The sequence below is a fragment of the Anabrus simplex genome, chromosome 1, assembly GCF_040414725.1.
Source record: "Anabrus simplex isolate iqAnaSimp1 chromosome 1, ASM4041472v1, whole genome shotgun sequence".
Classification (NCBI taxonomy): Eukaryota; Metazoa; Arthropoda; class Insecta; order Orthoptera; family Tettigoniidae; genus Anabrus; species Anabrus simplex.
The window spans coordinates 1,207,078,988-1,207,101,299 of NC_090265.1; the positions used below are offsets into that span (position 1 = coordinate 1,207,078,988).

The following is a 22,312-nucleotide window of genomic DNA, read 5'->3' on the forward strand; positions in this document are numbered from 1 at the left end:
TTCGATTGGTTTAGTGGTGGTGAGTAGTGAAGGTGAAGTCATACCAGCCCACTTCTTTCTACAGGACTCTGCTGAATGCCACTCACTACACTGTGGTGCTGGAGAGAATTATGAAGCCTTGGATAGACAGAGTACAATATGTGTCCAAGCAGAATTTTACAGCCGGCCCCATGGTGTAGGGGTAGCATGCCTGTGTCTTACCCGGAGGCCCCGGGTTCAATTCCCAGCCAGGTCAGGAATTTTTACCTGGATCTGAGGGCTGGTTCGAGGTCCACTCAGCCTACATGATTAGAATTGATGAGCTATCTAACGGTGAGATAGAGGCCCGGTCTAGAAAACCAATAATAACGGCCAAGAGGATTCGTCATGCTGACTACACGACCCCTCGTAATCTGCAGGCCTTCGGGGCTCAGAAGCGGTCGCTTGTTAGGACAAGGCCCTTCAGGGCTGTAGTGCCATGGGGTTAGTTAGGTTAGGTGAAGTTAGTTAACAGGATTCTACACTTGCGCACTAAGCTGTGACAATAGATGGCAGCAAGTGTGTTCGAGTAAGGTTGCTCTTGCTACACCCTGCGTAAAAAGAAAGTTAAGCTGCAGAAAGTCCTGATCCATGTGAACTAAGTTATATTTTGAAGTGCCTTCTTCCTTAAAAAGTAAACACCATGTCTCTGAAGGAAGTAGCTAAGAAGATATCGGCTTTCGAAGATTCCATGAAAGACTTTCAAGATCGCCTAGACTCAGCAGTCAGTGCCGCCAACCCACCGAACATGCTACAAGCGCTTGGCGGTAAGTTCCAAGCATTCAAGAAACAGGCCAACAAAGACATCTCTATGCTTAAAAGGGAGTTGAAGGCTCTGGAAAATCGGCTTCAGAAACAAGATGACGTTTTGGATGAGGCCGAACAGTACAGTCGCCGGAACTGCCTTTTATTGCATGGTGTCCCGGAACAGCCGTCCGAGGACGTTTACATCAAAATGCTAGACACACTAAAAAATAAACTCTCAATAGAACTTTCAACTCTGGATGTGGATCGCTGCCATAAGAAATGTAGTGAATTACATTCCCATTTAATAATAAGTAGAAATGGTACCGGTTTCGACCCTAGTCCAGGTCATCATCAGCCGATTAAAACATGAAAAACAATGCATAGGAAAAGGAAATGAAAGATCAAGTACACTCTGGATCAGTAGAAGAGGCGATATAAAAATGAACGGGGGTAGACACTGTAAAACTCAGAAGTAAAATGCAAGTCACTCAAAAGAAAACAGTGCGCAATTCTCTGAGCGGCAGCATGGCACACGCAGCGCTAGGCCAAGTCCCACAATGTTTACAAATAGCGGAGAACGGTTAAATGAGCCAGTTTTTAAACACTGTCAGGCACAAAGTCACATCACAATCGAACACATACGAAGATACATAATCGTGCAGGAGTTGAAGATGAGTAGATCCACTAAAGCAACTTGCCAGCTCCCGGTGATCAGCGCAACACATTCAACATTAGGCACTGTGGTTTCAAATGCCAAAGTAAAATGGAGAATAGCTTGAAGATCCAGTAATTTTCCTCGGTCACGGGAAAGTATATAGATAAATATAATATAATTCAATAGAAGTGAATAAGTAATTGTGCCCCTATAGAATACTTAGAACAGTTGACGTGAAAAAACAATTGTGAAGAGAAAAAAATATAGTAAAAAGCACAATACCGGAAACAAATGAAAGCGTATATGCACAGTGCACAATTTTTTAAAACGTAAAAAATTCAGGTCTTGATTGAAGTAGTCGAAATCGGCGCAAGGCAGGAGTTGAATATGAATGAGAAGAACCAAAATGAAGGTGGAATTGATTTTTTTTAAAGAAAAGATAGAATAAATTAATAGAGGAATAGTGGAATAAGATAAGAATAAAAGAAATTGAAATTAAATGGTGTTGAGGAAGGATAAGATAGGGAGATAGATGAAGGAGGGGTAGTTTAGGGTGGGTTAGGAGGGTGGGTTATTGGAGGTAGAAAATGTGGGTAGGAACTTTGTAAGGCATGTGTTCGATTGTGATGTGACCTTGTGCCTGACAGTGTTTAAAAACTGGCTCATTTAACCGTTCTCCACTATTCGTAAACATTGTGGGACTTTGCCCAGCACTGCATGTGCCATGCTGCCGCTCAGAGAATTGCGCACTGTTTTCTTCTGAGTGACTTGCATTTTACTTCTTCTGAGTTTTACAGTGTCTACCCCCGTTTATTTTTATATCGCCTCTTCTACTAATCCGGAGTGTACTTGAACTTTCATTTCCTTTTCCTATGCATTGTTTTTCATGTTTTAATCGGTTGATGATGACCTGGACTAGCTTCGAAACCGGTACCATTTCTACTTATTATTAAATGGGAATGTAATTCACTACATTTCTTATTCTTTTGTATTGAATAGGTTGAATCTCTTTATCAATTATTTCAATTTTAACTGTAATATTCTTCAATACGGAACAATGAAATTTTTAACTTTAAATTATCAAGTTCCTTCGATACCATGATCGTGATTGAGTGTGGTGCGTGATGCGAGCTTTGAAGGGCAGTGGACTCATGCTAACTAAGTCCCTCACAAGTGTGAGAAAAAATATCCTTAATAAGGCAAGGGATTTGTGGAGAATGCAGAAATGCTGCACTCAAGATGGACGCATTTGTGTTATAGGGAAGATGGAAGTAAAATTCAAATATGCACGATGGCTCAATTAAAAAACATTGCAAGGAGTAGGTTGAACATGTGACCTTAGTGAAAGAAATTATGTTTTTACTAATTAGTGTGTGTGTGTGTGTGTGTGTGTGTGTGTGTGTGTGTGTGTGTGTATGCGCGTGCGCGTGAAAGTCAGTGGATATACTCACCAGGCTGCTCGGGTAAGCTCATCTTACTTCTTGCTTAATTTTAATTCCTACTGCTTAGTTTCAAATGTTTGTTGATCAGTACAACGGTAATACCATTGACCTGCATTCCTCTCCACAGCCCTCACCCACCGCTTCTCTTTTGTCCCTACCACCATCAACAGGACTTGTGTTACAAGAGCAGCTCAGTAGCCACCCACGAACATTACAATGTTGCCACCTAAATGGCCAGTCATTATTAGCTCATATGGAAGAGGTACAGGCTATTTTTGAAGTGAACAATGTACATAATATTGGAATCAGTGAAAGCTGGATGCGTACAGACATACCATCATCGGCAGCTAACCTTGACAGATACTCAATATTACGCTATGACCGCACTGACAAAATAGGTGGTGGACTTCTACTTTATTACAGAAATGACCTGAAATGTAAGATTATTTCCACTTCTGACCCAAGACTTACACTGCGACCTGAATTTATGTTTGTAGAATTAGACTGCCATAAAACGATATTAATAGGGATTGTATACAAGCCATCTATATATATAAAATAAGAGTTTTGTCTGTACATTGCTCAGAATTTGAAAATAATGGTATTTCTGTATCGGTCATGTCCATAGTAACAAGAAAAGGCACTTTTTACTTTTCCGTAATTTCTGTCTGTCTGTCTGTCTGTCTGTCTATCTGTCTGTCTGTCTGTCTGTATGTATGTACACGCATCACGAGAAAACGGTTGAAGAGAATTTAATGAAAATCGGTATGTGAAGTCGGGGGATGCGCCTCTACCATCTAGGCTATAAATCATTTTGCTCACGCTGAGTCAAATGGTAGTTTAGGGGAAGGCCTAACATTGAATTTTCAACTATTTATGTTATTAGTGGTCGAATGAAAATCGGTATGTGAAGTCGGGGGATGAGCCTCTACAATCTAGGCTATAAATCATTTTACTCACGCTGAGTGAATGGTAGTTTAGGGGAAGGCCTAAAATTGAATTCTCAACTATTTATGTTATTAGTGGTCGTATTTTAAAGAAAATGGGTATGCAAAGTTGGGGAATAAGTTGCTACAATCTAGGCTATCAATAATTGTATTCACACTGAGAAAAATGGTAGTTTAGAGGTGTAATCGATAAATGCTACATAACTAAGGTTATATAGTATTATATTTCCTATTATTCATGTCTTATACATTGTTACCGTACTGGCTATGATCAAAAACATATTCATGAATTTGGATTTTTGTTACTAAGTCCATATCAGCGCCGAGTAACGAGAAAACGGGTAAACAGTATTTAATGAAAATCGCTATACAAGTCGGGTAATAAGAAACTACAGTTTACGGTATAAAATATTTTACAAATCACAGAGTCGAAAGAAAACTAAATGTGAAGGCCTACAATATAGAAAGCTCATAACATTGATCAACAATAACATTACATTGACCATTGTTTGTCGTGATGTGCTTTGTGTCTTCTGTTGCCCCTCATCTCCGGTAGATAGGACTACTGCTGCGTACAGAGTATTTTTATTTGATTTACGTCGCACCGACATAGATAGGTTTTATGGCGACGATGGGATAGGAAAGGGCTAGGAGTGCCTTAGGCCTTAATTAAGGTACAGGCCCAGCATTTGATTGGTGTGAAAGTGGGGAAACCGAGGAATACCATCTTCAGCACTGCCGACAATGGGGTTCGAATCCACTATCTCTCGGATGCAAGCTCACAGCTGCGCACCGCTAACCACACGGTCAACTCGCCCAGTCGTACAGAGTGTAACAGCCTGCCTGAATATTGATGGGAAGTAGCTGGGGAGTTAGATAACTTTCTTCTTTAGCATGCCATTCCCCTCGTTTATAAATTTTCTGATAATACTGGTACGTAACACACTGGATCATCATAGCATTCGGGCTATTCAATCCCTACTCTGAGGCACTGATTGGAATGAACAGTGTGCATATTGAGCGGAATAATGGCAGATGAGTATTCATGGCAATCTGCGGCCTGGTCATCCCAGCTCTGGAACTTTGGGCTATTAGACTGGCACCGCAATCTAACCGCAGCACTGTTCGTTAAAAGTGATGAAACGTGCGGCTTTCCATTTGATCGAGTATTTTATATGATAGCATTGCTTTTAATCGCTACATTCATACTTACGTTTTTGTAATGACCTATGTTGATTTCAGTTCAGAAAACCACAAAGTCAGTCTTTCTGAGAATCCCGTAGCGAAGCACGGGTACATCAGCTAGTCTAAAATAAGACAGACTGATGATTTTGAAGAGGCATTAGCAAATCTTATCTCGGCATATGATGACATAATCATGGGTGATTTTAACACTGAACTTTTAAAGCAGACTAGTGAAGCAAATAACCTAATGAATTTATTTCTCGCCACAAACATAACTATTTTACTCCTCAACGCTACTAATCACGTTCATTACTCTGACCGCACAAGTCATACTTTAATTGATCATCTTGTGACAAATCAACCTCTGAAAGTAATCAAACATGGACAGATCCCTGCTCCTGGCATCTCTTCACATGACCTATTGTACATGTGTTACTCTACGCGAATACCCAAGTACAAACCACGCTACAATACAATACGAGACTTAAGACACATGGACTGGAATAAACTGCGCCACGATGCATATAACTTGCCTTGGGACAATATACGTAATTTTCAGAACATAAACTCTAAAGTAAACAAATTCAATTCATTGGTACTGGAAATATTTGACAAGCATGCACCAAAGAAACAGGTAAGAATCACTCACCATTCATCCGTGTGGCTAACGGCCAAGATAAGATCTGCTATGGCCAGTCGTGACAAACTGTACAGACAATACAAACTGAGCATGACACAGATGATTTTGAGCGGTACAGGATTCTGAGAAACAGAACCAAGCAACTAATTAGGAATTCTAAATATAAATACTTTCAGGAACTGATGAACACTAACAGCCCGAGACAAAAATGGAGTAAATTACGTACGTTAGATATAGGTAAAACCGTGGAACATGTACCAAGCATATCACTAGAGGATTTAAATTATTATTTCGCACGGCCAAAAATAGCCTCTACCTCCTTCCCTAAAGGTTCACTACCCATGTTTCAACAGCATTCTGTGCATGAGCAATTCTCTTTTAGAAATATCACTTTGAATGAAGTTAAATGTGTGATATACTCTATTACATATAATGCCACAGGCAATGAGGACATTCCTATATCACTGATTAAAGGTATCTTGGGAGTTGTTCTGCCAATACTAACTCATATATTTAACTACTACCTGACAAACGGAGTGTTCCCAGATGTTTGGAAAGATGCACTAACTAGACCCATCCTGAAGAGCTCCAAGTTAGATTCTCCTTCAGATTATCGTCCAGTATCCATCCTCCCACCCCTATCCAAAGTACTTGAACGCCTAGTTCACAAACAAGTTACTGAATACCTTACCAAGCATTCCCTCCTCAATCCCTTCCACTCCGGCTTCAAGAAACGACATAGCACCACGACAGCTTTACTACGAGTGACAGATGATATTAGACGTGCAATAGACCAACGGGACGTGATTATACTGACATTATTAGATCTCAGTAGTCCCTTCGACACTGTCAACCCTCAGTTACTACTGCACAAACTTCGAGAACTAAATTTTAATAGTGTGTCACTTCGGTTCTTTTCCTCTTACCTTAAAAATCGCCGACAATGTGTGACAGTGGGAAATGTTACTTCAGGGTGGCAAAGTAACACCCTCAGTGTCCCTCAGGGGTCGGTCCTGGGACCACTGTTATTTATCATCCAAATTAATGATATATCAAAAGCTATTAAATTCTGCAAATTGCAAGTGTACGCAGATGATGTACAAATTTACTTTCATTCAAAACCGAGTGATATTGATACTGCAATTACTAAAATAAATTCTGACCTAAAACATCTTAGTGACTATGCAAATAAAAACAGTTTACTAATAAACCCGAATAAAACTCAAGTTATTATTATCAGTACCAGTAAAAACCTATTTTCCCTCAAGCAACGGGACATCTCTCCAATAATTTTAAATAATAAAATCATACCCTACTCTACTTCAGTGACTAACTTAGGAATTATTATGACTGAGACCCTAAATTGGACTCAACAGGTGATAAGTACATGTAATAAAGTACACAAATGCTTATATCCTCTGAAGCGATTCTGTAATGCATTCCCGGTTTGACTTAAAGTACAACTAATTCACTCTCTTATACTACCTATACCTATACTTGACTATTGTGACACTGTATTGACTGAAGTTACCTGCGACAGTAACAAGAAACTGGACCGGAGCCTGAATAGCTGCGTAAGATACATAAATAAAGGGTACAGATCTCTGCACATGGTTATGAGAGTATTTAGGGGTTGTAGTAAGGATGTAAAGGAGAGAGCATATTTGTCTCTGGAGAGACCTCAACTTGAGTATGGTTCCAGTGTATGGGACCCTTACCAGGATTACTTGATTCAGGAACTGGAAAAAATCCGAAGAAAAGCAGCTCGATTTGTTCTGGGCGATTTCCGACAAAAGAGTAGCGTTACAAAAATGTTGCAAAGTTTGGGCTAGGAAGACTTGGGAGAAAGGAGACGAGCTGCTCGACTAAGTGGTATGTTCCGAGCTGTCAGTGGAGAGATGGCGTGGGAGGACATCAGTAGACGAATAAGTTTGGATGGTGTCTTTAAAAGTAGGAAAGATCACAATATAAAGTTGGAATTCAAGAGGACAAATTGGGGCAAATATTCGTTTATAGGAAGGGGAGTTAGGGATTGGAATAACTTACCAAGGGAGATGTTCAATAAATTTCCAATTTCTTTGCAATCATTTAAGAAAAGGCTAGGAAAACAACAGATAGAGAATCTGCCACCTGGGCGACTGCCCTAAATGCAGATCAGTAGTGATTGAAGTCGTAGTGTCACTAATGGGCAACCTAGTAAGCAAAGGGTATATGGTATACATGGACAATTACTATTGTTCTCCACGACTGTTTGAATTGTTGGTTGAAAAGAAAACTGACGCCGCAGGCACTTTACGTGTAAACAGGAAGGATGTACCCAAAGATCTGAAGACTTGAAAGTTACAAAAGGGAGAGTTTACAGTCTGGTACAAGAACAAACTGATGATAATGAAGTGGGCAGACAAGAATGATGTTCGTAGGATCAGTACTGTCCATGATAACACTGTTCAACTTGTACAGCAAAGGAATGGGAGGAGTCGATTTGTCTGACCAGTGCGTCGCCAGTTACACTGTGGCACGGAGGAGACTAAAGAAGTACTACATGAAAATGTTCCGGCACTTATTGGACATGGCTGTTTTCAATTCTTTTGTTCTCTTCCAAAAGAAAGGTGGGACTGATTCTCAACTGAGTTTTCGTCTCAATCTGGTATCAAAACTGACAGAAGTATTGTGATTCGACAGTGAAACCAAAACGTCCAGGGAGAACTTCTGGAGATCCAGTTCAAAGACTAACCGCACGTCACTTCATATCTGAGAACCCGCCGACTGGAAGTAGGAATCACTCAAGAAAACATTGTGTTGTGTGCCTGTCAAACCAGAGGCAACGGGAAACCGTCTACTGCTGTGAGGAATGTGACGTGGCACTTTGTGCTTGCCCGTGCTTCCGTATTTACCACACTGTGCGCAATTTCTGAATGACCTATGAACCAGAAAATATGTATAACCTATTGATGCATATCTGAAAACATGAAAAATGTCATCATAATAATGAAAGGAACACTTTTTATATGCACTTTGCATGAACACACTGTGTATATATGTATATATTGACGGGTTTACAAGAAAAACGGTAAAATAATGCTATTGAATTTCTACTATATCACTAATAATTTAAATAAATCAAGTAAAATAATATATTTTTCTGTTGAGTATTTACATCCGCCGCATGCTACTGTGCCCATTTCAAAAGTTCACGTTGCGCTGAATAATTACCTGCTGGCTGGTTGACATTATGAAACTATTCCCCAGTTAAGGGGTTAAGGCTGCTCATCCTGAGCTGCTCCATGATACGGTGCCAGGAGATTCAAAAGGACAACCACTATCTTCCCTCGGGGAGGCTGCCAGATCCTGTAGACCAGGCATGTCAAGGTCGAGCACACGCCAGCCGAGGTGCGTGCAAGGAGTTTTTACTTCCGTGCGGTCTCAGCTGGCACACACTCACTCCAGTGGAGAAATTTGAAGGAGATGAGTTAGGGGTGCACAGTTTTCCTTCCTTCATTGTGAACAACGTGTGCTACCTCTAAATGACAGCTTTCCTTCACCAATATCATTAATAAGACATCGTAAGTGTTTAATTTACATGACGTTATAATAAACACATTAATGATATATACAAAGATAATATGATTCTAACTTTAAATACTACACACATTAACCAAATATTACATGAAGAATCAAATTCTGACATGTTCAAGATACATTATTTATATTAATAAATTAGAGTATTCTTGTTGGCAAAACAAAGGTGTGATGAAATAACTTAAAAGCATTCCAGTGAGCACTTGTCGTGGTTTCACTTCCTCTGGAAAAAAAAAAGTTGCCTAAAAGCAACCCATTTATGTTTACTGACTTTATGAGCCCTGCTAACGTTTCCTGGCAATAAATCAGTCAATGTTAGTCTTGATAGTCCTGGCAGACACTATTTTCCTTTCTGTATTACTGTATGCCCGTTACCCGAGATCAGAATCAAGATTTGTTGATCTTCATCATGGGAAAGAACTGTTCACATCTGTAGGTACTTCCAAACATTGACAGGATTTCTGCCGCAAACTTTCGGAGTTGTGGAAATATAATGGGACAAGTGTTCAGTAAAAGTCAATAATTTTCCTTTCTTTGTACTTTTGCTTCAGCCGCGTGTCACATATTAACTCTATAAGTTCCAATTGCAAATTCTGGGGTGCATCTTCTGGTTGAACACTAAACGATACAGAAAAGAGCTGCAACTTTCCTTTCACAACATGAAAGTCTTGAAATCTCCTATCCTGTACTGATGTGCATGATACTGCTAATAATGATGCCTAACATTAAATTTTTAACAACCAACATGCAAAGTAAGCAATACACACTAAGCACTGAGCTTCCCCTTCATGTCTACGACTTAGAAAGCAGTGTGACCATTCCAGGTTAAAGCTACCGTAACTTTTCCTCTTACCACTCTTGTCTCGCACCGTCCTTTTATTTCACTTGGCACGAAGAGATCTGGTTTACTCATCACTGCTGTGAGGAAACGTACTGTCAGTCCAACTCCCCTCCGCCCCATCTAGAGCGGAGAAGTTCTGCCCGCTTATGTGCGAGGTTATTTCCAGGCCGTGCAATATCTCACTGCAGGCAATGTTTGTCAAATAACGGACCATTATATTGGTATTATGCCTGCTGTAGATGATAATATATGGGTCTTCCCATGGCGACTGAGCTTCGGTGACTTCCCTTTTCTCCACACAAGACAGTATAACCAAACTCCGCCATCCTCCTGAAAACCCACAGTTCGTCACCATATCATAGCGGGCTTTCATCCTGTCGCTGGCTACCCTCAGATGTCGTCGGGCATAATCGTGGATATATTTGAGCAGGTTCACCAATTCCCACACAAAGTCCATTGCTGGCTGCTCCTCGTCAGGTGCCGCAGTGATGTCCATCCATTCTGATCACTGTCCCAAATCGACATGCCACAGAACCTTCAGCAGCGGCCCGCATGGCACGGGTATTTACGGCATCCATCTGCCTCTCCACTTTCTGATAGTGTGAGCAGTTCACAGGGCACGGCCTTCTGGGCAGAGCATCAGCATTGCAGTGTTTCCTCCCTTGTCAGTGCTCAGCGGTGAAGTCATACACCCAGAAATGTGTTATCCAGTAAGCTGTCTGCCCCTCCAGGTTAAGGAAGCTAAGGAGCCATGTCAGGAGTGTTTGGTGTGCAGATGGAATGGCTCCCCATACTGATACTTGTAGAAGTGCCCCCAAGGACTTCACGTTGGCCAGCAGTTCCCAACATGTCAGGTTCTGAAAGTGCCTTGCTGAAGTAGGCAATCACTTCTTCCTGGCCATCCTGCACCTGCGACAGCATCCCATCAGTCCCCAGGTCGTTGGAGTTGGTGTCCACGAACTTCTCCCTATTGGGGTATCACAGGATGGGTGCCATACACAGGGACACCTTCAATGTATGGATGGCAGTCTCTGCCTCTGATGACCATTGGAACAGCCTCCTCTCCTCGGTGAGCCACGTAAGTTGCTTTGAGATGTCAACATGTCTGTCTGTTAGGTCATCAGCCCAGAGGCCGGTTGGATCCTCAAATAGCACCACCAAAGGCTATGCAGTTATAGGGAAACTGCAAAAACCAATGGCAGAGCCCAAATGAGGCATACTAGGCAAGATGAGGAGTGAGGTAGTTTGCCTTTGCTTTCCTCACTGGACCAGAAGGTGCCACTGCAGCACGACTGATCCTATGATAAACACCTTTCATAACACTCAGACACTAGTTGTGCCGCAAATGTCATTACTCAGCACCACCCATACCCCAGCAGCTTCCATATTGTCACAGCCATGGATGAGACAGGGACTTCGGTGGAAGCTACACTTTGCTCTGGCCTGTGCCAAGAGACATAGCCAGCTATAAACCTGTGATAGTACATGCAAAGACCGAGGAAACTCCTGAGCTCTCGTCTGACTTTAGGCACTGGCCAGTCCCTGACGGCTTCTAATTTCTCCAGCTCCCAGGCTACTCCTTTCAATGACGCAACGTGGCCCAAGTAGCGTACCTCCTTTTGGAACAGTTAGCACTTTCCAGGATTTAGCTTCAGGCGAGTCCCTTAAAGTCTCTGGAACATCCTCTGCAGGCTCTCGATGCGTTCCCTAAACGTGCGCCCCACAATGATGATGTCATCCAGACACGAGGCAGATGACGGGAGTTAGCCCTCTCAATGCACACTCCATCAGTCGCTCGAAAGTTGCTGGCATGCTGAAGAGGCCAAAGGGCATCGTGGTGAACTGGTGCAGCCCTTGGCCAATAGATAACTCTGCCTTCTTGTCTTCCGGGTAGAGCACCACCTGCCAGTACCCAGACTTCAGGTCCAAGGTCGAAAACCACTGGGCTCCAGACAACGTGTCCAGTTGTCTACCCTCGGTAACAGGAAACAATCCTTTCCCATGACATCATTCAGCTTGCAGTAATCGATGAAAAAGTGGAGCTCCCCATTCCTTTTTTTTTTTAACCAGACAACTGATGATGACCACAGGCTGCTCAACACCTCAATGACTCCCCGCTGCTTCATGTTATCCAGCATTTGGTCAATTTCCAGAGGAACCATGCTGAGTGGTTGCCAGACTGGGGTTGCATTGCTGCCGTTGATGTGATGGTACACCCTGTCTATCCCTCCATAGTTTCCTCCAGTAGCAGTGAAAATGTCCCAGAACTCGTGGAATAATTCCTTAAGCTCAATGAAGTCCGGCCCTGTGGTGTAGGGGGCAACGCGTCCACCTATCATCCGGTGGCCCCGGGTTCGATTTCCGGCCGGGTCAGGGTTTTTGAATTGTAATGATTAATATCCCTCGCCTGGGGACTGGGTGTTTGTGACGTCCTTAATCTTCCTTTCCTTACACACAACATCCCAACATGAGCTGAGGTAGTTAGCACTACTATGACTGCCTTCTTCCTTATGTTATGAACCAATCAGAAATTCATGTATACACTTTTGTAACCAATTAAAATTGGGGGTGTGTTCAGGCATTCTGCCTAGTTCAAGAGAGTTCGGGAACCTTCCCCCTGAGTTGCTATAAAAGTTGGGTGCTTTAGGGCGTATAGTCATCTTCGTCACTCCGGTCTAAGTGGGTATATGGCATAGTTGGATGCAGGGGCAGCCTTGCCATCGTCGGAAGGTCCAATAGCTTAAGGTAATGGCAGACATCTTTTAACATGCGATAGCTCCAGATAGTTAACTTAAGGGGAAGGTAAGGGGAAAGTTTAATATCACCTTCTAAATGTAAATTTTCAGGCAAGTCTGAGGACTTTGTTCAAATCCCTGCTGGGAAATATATAACTTAGGGAATAAAGAGTGTTCACCCTCCATTAATTCCCATTCAACTTGGTGTGAAGGTGACTATGATTTTCTAAAACTCTAAATTCTTCTAAACTATTTTAGTACCGGTACTTAATATGTCAACCATCTAGTCACCCCTCAGCTTGAACTCCAGGAACAGCAGCTGAGTGTACAACTGTGTAAACAAGACTTGAACACGGGAGTCAGCCAACAAGCAAGACACCAACATTCATGTGCACGAAGTGCTCCCATATATTGTATTCATCTTGTACATATATATATATATATTTAGTTTTAAGTGAGATTTGTTTTATCAACTAATTTTAATATTTTAAACATACTATTTTAGACATACAATGCATTGTTGTACATAGTGACATATATGCCAGTTCACGTTATGACATGCCCCATTTGGATGTGACCTAATGTTTCTTATCGTATGGCATTCCTTTGACAATACTATCTTAATCATAGCTTCATCACATAGATATGTATGCATGGTTCAGCTGAGGATGACCTTATGTAAAGGGTCGAAACCGGTCCTGTAGCATAATAAGTGCAATAAACAAGTATTGATAGGTGGAAATCCTTTCCTATTTCTAATTGTGTAGTTCGTCAATACGGAAATGAAGATTATAGATTACGAAGAGATATGTTTGTCTGGAAGAGTATGGACGGCGAGATTAGGGAGATGGTTAAAGCATGTAAATCTTGTTTGTTTAGCAAGCCCACGTTGTCGGCTAAGGTAGGGCTATTGACATCTCACCAAGCATCTCGCCCTAGGGAGCAACTGTACATAGATTATGTCGGGCCTTTCCCTCAATCTAAAGGGAATGGGAATAAATTCATCCTTATGTACTGTAGATGGTTTCACCTGGTTCTCATGGCTGTTTCAGACTAGGCTTGCCACCGCTCAGTCCACTTTTCCTGCCTCAGTACAATTTTTACATGACATCAGCCTACTACCCATAGCCATCTCTAGCTGAGCGGGTTAGTCGCAATCCTCAATCTGCCCTGATCGCTTTTCACAATGCCCATTCTCGTTGGGACACTTCATTGCATTTAACTCGGCTGTTCACGAGTCCCACAAGTTTTCGCCCGCATCTCTTATGTTTAAGTTTGTTCCCAATGTCCAATTTGCGCTCAATCAATAATATTTTACCAGAGACAATAGACCCAGATAATATCAAGGATCTTTGGAGAAAGGACAAAAATAATCTAAAAGCCTCTCATGGGAAAGTGAAAGAAAGATATGATCATGGACGGATTTCCACCAATTTAAAAGTTGGAGATCAAGTCATGGTAAAAAATTTGTTCCAGCAGGCAAGCTTGCCCCCTGATTTCATGGACCTTGCATTATATTAGATTTCTTAACACCAGTCTCCCTCTTGGTGAGCAATCCTGACACAGAAATAATTTTTTGGGTTCATCTGTCCCAAGTAAAACCTGTGTGAACTCTTGCTTTTCATTATAGGCCACCAAGTGATGGGATTCCCAATTTGATTATATTTCTTTCCTTAGAGTCCTTTTACTTTAAGCTTTGATCTAGCAAGTTTAAATAAGGAGGACTTTTACCCCTGTTAATGATGAAAATTTGTAGGTGTTTATGTTCAAACTTTATTGAAAACATTTTTGTGAAAATCTTCCCTTCAATTATTTCTTTTCCTGTCTGCCATTACCGCCCCTGCCTCCCAACCTGAGCCAGAAATTCGGTGCACTTGTCCTACAAGCCGCCAAACTTAACAGCTCCATATACTACACAGTCTATAAATCAGTTACTGTCACCCAGAAATTTAATTTTTGCAGTGCCCTATCTTCAACTGAGGCCGTGTTGTAACACCTGGCGAGGGATGCCGGCGGCGGGTAAGGGCCTGCCTCATTCCAGCCAAGTATCCTTCTCAAAAGCCAACTTGGGCACGGTCATCATTGGGAATGGCCTGGATGCTGAACCCCAACTGCCCACTCCATCACTGGGCGGAATTATGCTACTTGGTCCTTAGTGACCATCACCATGGCTACCCCTCTCAAGGTACCGGGAATGAGGTATCTGAGGGTACTTGGCAGTTCTGGGGGACACCATCCGGACATCGGCAGTGGCGGCCGCTCTTGTCGTCAACCTTGGGTATAACACACCTGACTTCTACGACTTCATGAACTACATCAAGATTTCTCTACTGCAAAAAACAATTGGAATAGACTCTCCATCAAGATAATTTTCAGCTTTTCAAAAATTTTCAAATATTCTTAACCGCCAGATTTCAAATCTGTTCAGACTGTGGTAAAACCTTAGGGGGTGGAGGTCTGTACTGGGGGTACACTTTCTCCGTCCAATTGAACTGTGCACCTTATAGAAGGCCTTCAAAAATTTTCAAATATTCTTAACCACCAGATTTCAAATCTGTTCAGACTGTGGTAAAATCTTAGGGGGTGGAGGTCTGTACCGGGAGTACACTTTCTCCGTCCAATTGAACTGTGCACCTTCTAGAAGGCCATCTGTGGTGTGAATCATAAATTATGTATCTGAAGATACTTGCACCTTTAATCTTTAGATGTCCCTACTATCGGCCTGTTGCTATTGTCTAAGTTGGTAAACCTCAAGTGATTGTAAATATTTTTTTTATGTTCTGAGGTTGTCAGCACTACAATGGCTTCCTTCTTCCTTATGTAATGAACCAATCAGAAATTTTTGTATATATTTTTATAGCTAATTAAAATTGGGGGTGTGTACAGGTATTCTGCCTAGTTCAAGAGAGTTCGGGAACCTTCCCTGAGTTGCTATAAAAGCTGGGCGCTTTAGGGCCATATTGTCATCTTCATCAATCCGGTCTAATTGGGTGTACAGCGTAGTTGGGGGCAGGGGCAGCCTTGCCATCGTCGGAAGGCCCAACAGCTCAACGTAATGGTAGACATCTTTTAATATGTGATAGCTCCAGACAGTTAACTTGAGGAGGTTTCAAAACCTCTTTCTTAATGTAAAATTCTGAAGTTTAATATCACCTTCTAAACGTAAATTTTCATGCAAATCCGAGGATTTTGTTCAAATCCCTGCTGGGAAATATGTAACTTAGGGAATTCCCATTCAACTTGGTATACGGGCGATTATGATTTTCTAAAACTCTAAATTCTTCTAAACTATTTTGGTACTTAATACAGTATGTCACCATCTAGTCACCCCTCCGCACTATAGGCTTAGCCTCTGTAACTTCGGGCAATAAGCCCATGTAGGATTTTAAATGTATTTCAAAAGGAGTGCATGTGTTTGGACTCCTAGCATTTAGTTTATGGCCAATAGTCCTAAACAGTTTCTTTTACACTTCTAGGCCATTTAGAATGGGCACTCATTGCTCCTGTTAAATTCTCATTATTTATAGATGGGTGTGTAATAGACTGTCAAGCTGAAATGATAGTGAACAGTTTCTGAAGTTTACATAGTGTAAAATTGTGTAAGAAACTGGTGCCTCAAAGAGGCTGGATTGTATTAATGTTTCAAGCTCAACGTAGTATATGATGTGAGCGGAGCAAAAATGCTCTTTGAAATAATGTACCTTTAGAGCTACCATGCTCATTCATTTGTAAACTATTGTATCGAAAATCTTCTCCATTGTACGTGATTTTTTACTAAGTCATTATTGTTATTTGTTGTTGTTCATTCAGATTATCTATCAAATTTTAGAATCAAAGAAAAAAAGAGGAAAAATAAAATTTCAAAATTTAGTGCTTTAACTTATACTTTGATCTTTTCTCTGTCCTCCCATTCACCCCGGCACCTTCTTACACCTCTGTAAACCACGGAAATCCTGTAACAGTTAACAGTCACAATAGAACGTCTCTGCTTCTCTCTGTGTCGATTGTGTTCAATCTCACTTGGCTGTGATGTAATGCTTGGTACTATGCTGCCCATGTTTCAGAGAGTAAATCTACTCTAGATTACTATGTGTGGGGTATTACTGAACAGACTAATCAACATTCCTACAATATGACTAATTCCCTGAAATCTGAGTAATGTTTAATATCAACCTGCGAGTGGTCGCGTCAAAAGTTGCGCATAGTTGATTTGACCAGGGAGTATAAAATACCAGTTTTTTAAGCAAAACACATTGTATTATTAGGAAAAATTTGTTTATGAAACAAAATACCCAGTTTTCTTGCAAAACACATTATATTATTAAGGAAAAATACATCCATGAAACAAAATACCCAGGGTCGCATCAAAAAAGTTACATGATGGGTCGTGCACAGTCAATTTGACCGGGGAGTATCAAATACCAGTTTTTGGAGCTGAATGCATTGTATTAAGAAAAATACGTTCCGATTGGTGATGAAAAGGGGAACAGCGAACGTCAACACGGGCACAGGACGAGTCCATTGAAACGTACAGGAGGGGAGGAAGCATTATACCGTGAAATAATTAAGAAAGGAAATTTTTGACACTAAATTAAGAAATAATAAAAAATGTATGTGCCCGGTCTAAAAGACCGTGACGTGACCCCTCATGGGTCAATAAGGACCATGAGATTCATGCATGTCAATGCTTCTGGTCTCACACCAAAACCATCACTGCAGCTAAAGATTGTTACGTCAAATAAACTTGCACTCCATCTGTGTACAAAGTTTTGCATAAACATATTTCATTTCATCAAATATGGTTGTTTTTCATGCTGTCACAAACGTGTCCTCAAACACCTTACACTCCACGAACTTTCTACAGTATCCTTCCACATCATAATTGGAGGTACAAAAAATTCAAAGTACGCACGCAAACTAGCTATAGTATCTGTTGTTAGCATCTGCATAACAACATTTTTGCTCACCCCACATATTGTTCCCCAGATTCTGAGGCACGTAAGTGGACATACCTCTCCTGTCAGCACTTGTCATGATGACCTTCCTTCCTCGCTCTCTGTGGCCTTTTACAGTATGAGGGTTTTTTTTTTAAACTTATTTGGAGATTGATTTGATTTCTTCCTTCTGGTACAAAAGGAAGCCAAGTATCAGGTTAATATGCAGAAAATACTTCCAGGTAAATGAAATGGCATATGGCTTTTAGTGCCGGGAGTGTCCGAGGACATGTTCGGCTTGCCGGATGCAGGTCTTTTGATTTGACATCCGTAGACGACCTGCGCACCGTAATGAAGATGAACTGACAATGAAGAAAACACATACACCCAGCCCCCATGCCAGCGAAATTAACCAATGATGGTTACAATTCCCGAGCCTCCCGGGAATCGAACCCGGGACCCCTGTGACCAAAGGCCAGCACGCTAACCATTTAGCCTAGGAGCCGGACTACTTCCAGGTGAACAAAGCCTTTAAAACATTGTTGAAACGATCTAATGACAACTCTCTTTACCAAACACAGAATTATTTACCAGCTCTTGGACTTCAACTTTCATACATCTGCCACTGATATTCCCTTATTTTTCACTGTATTGGAAAAAGATATAGAACAAAAATTTGCCATGAGTTATTTTTTTTGTAAAAGTTTATTTTACTACCATCTGTACATGTTTCGAGAGCTCAAAATACTCCCTTCTTCAGCGGTGCAAAACATCAAAATACTTTGGACTTGTTACATCTCAACACCACCTAATTCTTAATCTTACCTCACTAACATAATATAGACATCCATAACACTGTTAAAATAATGATCAATTCTCCTAAAGTCAAAATGTGTCTCGTTATGAGATCACCATCAATCTTGTACGAAATCCATAAATAGTAAGAATGATAAGGATAATAAGAATGAAACATGATATCTCAAAATGTTACAAAACCAACATCTTTTTACAAATTCTTTAGCATTTTCTATTAAATGTGCAAACTTTCCATTCCTATCAGCGTCTCATAGCAGGGATCAAACAGCTGGAATATTATGATGAACCAGCATGTCACATACCAGTAGTTATCAGAACATGTATAAACAAAAAAGAATGGCATGCTAGGAAAGAAAGCCGGTCTGAATGGCTCAGACAGTTGAGGCGCTGACCTTCTGACCCCAACTTGGCAGGTTCAATCCTGGCTCAGCACGTTCGAATATGAAGGTGCTCAAATATGTCAGCTTAGTGTCAGTAGATTTACTGGCACATAAAGAACTCCTGCAGGACAAAATTCCAGCACCTCGGCATCTCCGAAGACCACCAAAAAGTAGTTAGTGGGACGTAAAAACAATAACATTATTATTACTAAGAAAGAAAGTTATCTAACTCCCCATCTATTTCACACCAGTATTTAGACAGGATGTTCTACTTGTGTAGGTAAGTTCCTCAGTTCACACAGCATGTAGTAGTAATGTCATCTATCAGGGATGAATGGCAGCAGAAGATACAAAGCAAGTCACAACCAACAACAGTCGAAGTAATATTATCGTTGATCAATTTCATGGGCTTTCGATATTCTGGGCCTTCACATTTAGTTCTCTTCCGATTCTTGTGATATTAGTAGAGCCCTGCACGGATGCGAATATTCGTGGCGGATGCAAACTGTATGGCAGTGCGGATAATAATGCTGATAATTTCTAAATAATTAAATTTATTAATTTTCACACAGGTATACTCTTAATTTTGCTTGTGATTAGGTGATCCTTGACAGTGGCATGGGTGAATGGTGATATATAAAGATCGTTGAGACCATAAAGCTGTAAGTCTGACCTAAGTCTAACTGGCTCCTGCCCGCAATTAATGGAAGGAACAACAGTCAATACTACATGTGATAAAATTCCTTTTTGGGTCCGTATTGAAAGTATTTGTAATAAATAGCACTAGTATGTTTTTATTGTTCACCCACCTATTCAATACAACACAACCTTAGTGATTGTGGGGGAGGCAGGGTCTGGTGCCAGGTATAAGGCCTACTGTATTATGTTAACAGATCTATCCGTTTCAATACCTTAGGTGCAATATACTGTAGTTAAATATTTACAATAACTGCGGATTAACTATTTGCAGATGCGAATGAAGGAAGTGCGGATACAGATCATATCTTGTATATCCGCGCAGGGTTCTACATATTAGTTCATCCAATGTTAAGGGAGTCCTCCTTCCTCCTTTCATGACTCCTCCTTGTCTTATATTTTGAGCGATCGTTCCTTCAAAACTTTTGTAACTTCTTTTTTACAATTTGCTTTATGTCGCACCGACATAGATAGGTCTTATGGCGACAATGGGATAGATAGCCTGGGAGTGGGAAGGAAGTGGTGGTACGAAGTGGAGCCTCGTAGGCTCATAAGTCTAAAAGCTGTTTCAGTCAACTTGTGAAGGAAATACATGGGTTTTCTAGCGCCAATAAATGCCTATTCCGTGCATTAATGCCTATTTTGAAGATATTTGTATATTAATTGTCTAATATGACAAATATCGTATTAAATCATATTCCCCCCTCCCCAATCTCAACTATGTTAGTTTTCTTTACAAAATAGCCATTGAAAGTAGCCATTCTTTGCAGGTAGCTACCAAAGACAGGCACTTAAATGTGATTAAAGGACAACAGTGTACACTGACTGACAGAGCAAATGCAACACCAAGAATGAGTGGTTCGAAAGGGATGAAAGTTGGGGAAAAAACAGAGATGGCACAGACGAATAATTGATGTTTATTTCAAACCGATATGCAGGTTACACAATGCGCACGGCATCGACTCAGTAGGATGTAGGACCACCGTGAGCGGCGATGCACGCAGAAACACGTCGAGGTACAGAGTCAATAAGAGTGCGGATGGTGTCCTGAGGGATGGTTCTCCATTCTCTGTCAACCATTTGCCACAGTTGGTCGTCCGTACGAGGCTGGGGCAGAGTTTGCAAACGGCGTCCAATGAGATCCCACACGTGTTCGATTGGTGAGAGATCCGGAGAGTACGGGGGCCACGGAAGCATCTGTACACCTCGTAGAGCCTGTTGGGAGATGCGAGCAGTGTGTGGGCGGGCATTATCCTGCTGAAACAGAGCATTGGGCAGCCCCTGAAGGTACGGGAGTGCCACCGGCCGCAGCACATGCTGCACGTAGCGGTGGGCATTTAATGTGCCTTGAATACGCACTAGAGGTGACGTGGAATCATACGCAATAGCGCCCCAAACCATGATGCCGCGTTGTCTAGCGGTAGGGCGCTCCACAGTTACTGCTGGATTTGACCTTTCTCCACGCCGACGCCACACTTGTCTGCGGTGACTATCACTGACAGAACAGAAGCGTGACTCATCGGAGAACACGACGTTCCGCCATTCCCTCATCCAAGTCGCTCTAGCCCGGCACCATGCCAGGCGTGCACGTCTATGCTGTGGAGTCAATGGTAGTCTTCTGAGCGGACGCCGGACGCCGGGAGTGCAGGCCTCCTTCAACCAATCGACGGGAAATTGTTCTGGTCGATATTGGAACAGCCAGGGTGTCTTGCACATGCTGAAGAATGGCGGTTGACGTGGCGTGCGGGGCTGCCACCGCTTGGCGGCGGATGCGCCGATCCTCGCGTGCTGACGTCACTCGGGCTGCGCCTGGACCCCTCGCACGTGCCACATGTCCCTGCGCCAACCATCTTCACCACAGGCGCTGCACCGTGGACACATCCCTATGGGTATCGGCTGCGATTTGACGAAGCGACCAACCTCCCCTTCTCAGCCCGATCACCATACCCCTCGTAAAGTCGTCTGTCTGCTGGAAATGCCTCCGTTGACGGCGGCCTGGCATTCTTAGCTATACACGTGTCCTGTGGCACACGACAACACGTTCTACAATGACTGTCGGCTGAGAAATCACGGTACGAAGTGGGCCATTCGCCAACGCCATGTCCCATTTATCGTTCGCTACGTGCGCAGCACAGCGGCGCATTTCACATCATGAGCATACCTCAGTGACGTCAGTCTACCCTGCAATTGGCATAAAGTTCTGACCACTCCTTCTTGGTGTTGCATTTGCTCTGTCAGTCAGTGTATTTCTGCTCTCTGATTCTGCTTGGAGCGAGCTGGCCTTGAATCTGCACCCTACTGTATGCTGAAAACTGGAAAGGTATTACAAGCTTTTTTTTTTTTTTTTTTTCCAAAGATGGTGCATGTTAGATGCCTGGCTCACGCACTCCATAGACTTGCCGAGGAAGTGAGAGCCAATTTCCGAGAGGTAAATGCAATTATATTACGTACGTGAATTTTTATGTGATTTTTGGCATGTAATGGACAGTTGTGATGAAGATGCAATAAGCATGACAGCAGCTAGGGCTGCACTGACCAACCTCAAGCTTTTCAGCGGTCTCATGTACATTACTTCCAAGTTTGAACAGCTACCTTCCAAAATAAAGCAGCTGGAAGAGAGAATTGCCTCTTGTGAAGGCTGTAGGGATTGTCTGTGCGGTGGCAGTGACCATTACTAACCTTAATGGAGCGATAGGA

The 22,312-nt window shown here is 42.0% G+C and overlaps 1 protein-coding gene across 4 annotated transcripts in view; it reads right to left on the minus strand.

Annotated features, from left to right (window-relative positions):
• The window catches only part of Rab27 (RAS oncogene family member Rab27), a 169,483-nt gene that overhangs the window by 131,296 nt on the left and 15,875 nt on the right, over positions 1-22,312 (minus strand). The gene's annotated exons all lie outside the window — the stretch shown is intronic.